This window comes from Hipposideros armiger, unplaced genomic scaffold (genome assembly GCF_001890085.2).
Source record: "Hipposideros armiger isolate ML-2016 unplaced genomic scaffold, ASM189008v1 scaffold_8, whole genome shotgun sequence".
NCBI lineage: Eukaryota > Metazoa > Chordata > Mammalia > Chiroptera > Hipposideridae > Hipposideros > Hipposideros armiger.
Genome location: NW_017731358.1, coordinates 3,338,118 through 3,339,984, shown reverse-complemented (window position 1 = coordinate 3,339,984; position 1,867 = coordinate 3,338,118).

Below are 1,867 nucleotides of genomic sequence, written 5' to 3'. Positions count from 1 at the left end.
TCATGGTTCTCCAGAGAAACAGGAGAGAGAGAGAGGGAGAGAGAGAGAGGGAGAGATTTGAAGGTGTTGGCTCACACAACTGTAAAGATTTGGTGAGTCCAAAATCTGATGGAGGAACTGCAGGCTAAAGACTCAATAAAAAGGCAGTCTACTAGAAAACCAGGAAGATTCAGGGTTCAGATGAAGTCCAAAGGCAGGCTGCTGGAGAACCCCCTCCTGTTCAAGGTCAGCCTTTTGTTCTATGCAGGCCTTCAACTGATTGGATGAGGTCAACCACATTATGACAAGCCATCTGCTTTGCTCAAAGTCCACCAATTTAAATGTAAATCTCATCCAAAAACACTGTCATAGAAGCACCTAGAATAATGTTTGACCAAATATCTGGGTACTGTGGCCCAACCAAGTTGAAACATAAAATTAACCAACACAGTGCCGCTATCAACAAAATTTTGAAAGCCGTAGGAAGAATTTGAAAAATCATTTTTATAGTTTAAAAATTATACTATTATTTTAATTTACATTTTTACCACTTTTGAGAATTAAACAGCTATTTTTTTCCATACATACACATGTGGGTGTATGTGAATATAGATAGATAGATAGATGATAGATAGATAGATAGATAGATAGATAGATAGATAGATAGATAGATATTCTCATAGTGAATTACCTGTTCAAGTCCTTTATCCAGTTAAGATGTTAGTATTTTTCTTATCAATTTATGTGTTTTATTTAATACTGTTAGGGACATTTGGTCAGGTTAGTTGCAAATATTTTCCCCATAATTTGTTGTTTCTCTTTATCTTCTTCTTTCAAAGTGTTAAAATTTTGTAAGGCTGGCAGAAAAAAAGAAAAGAAAAAAAAAGAACTTTGAAAAAAGTTCTCAAGGAAAAGAACCAATGTAAGGTAAACTAAGAGACAGAATGGGTGGAGATGACGGTGAAAGAACACAGACAAGAGGAGGATTTGGGTAGGTATTAAAAATAAGGTGGTCAAGGAGCTTGTGCGGATGTTCTTGTACCTTGGTGTCACATCACATCCACAAGGGAGCCTACACCCATGGATGTGGGTCAGCAAGAGTCAGGCATGAGCAGGTGGAGTCACAACTACTCAACTCTGCCATCTTAGCATCCTAGACAATCCCAAATAAATGCATGTGGCTGTGTTCCAATAAAACATTATTCACAGCAACAGGCAGCAGCTGGATTTGGCCCATGGGCCATAGTTTGCTAACCCTTCACATTTTAGCCAAAAACTTGTGAGATTTACCAGTTTCCCCAAAAGTATCTTGATTTTCAGACCTGCAGGGTTCATTCTTGTGCATTGCCTCAGCAAGAAAACAAAGAGATACCAACCACAGGTGAGAGAGCCTTCAGCTCCCATGGCCCACAGCGAAAGGTGCAAAGGGCAGGAAGGCTCCGTAGGGAGAGCCATTTGAATAGAGAAGGGTCAGTCCCATTATCGGGAGGCCTCAGGCTTAAACTTCTAAATAGGAAGAGCCAGGCCATTACTGAGAAGCACTATTGGAGGGTGGGGAAAACAGAGGCCGGAGAGCATGGAGGCTGTTGGGCAAGTCAGGAATGTCTCCTTTGGGACCTGAGGAGCTGCCTGTGACAACGTCCATCTGTTAGGAGTCTGATGTGTACCAACACTGTGCTCAGTGCCCTCCCTGGAGCTCCCACTTAACCCTACCTCATAATAATCCTCTGGAACGGGATCACTATCCTTATTTTACCCAAGAAGAGCCTGAGGCTCACAGAAGTCTAACTCAGTTCTTCCCTAAATGCAAACCACAGACCTATGCTGGTCACAGTGAGGTAAGTGCAGGAATTGAGAGACGGTGTTTGGAAACTCCTAACTCTTTGAC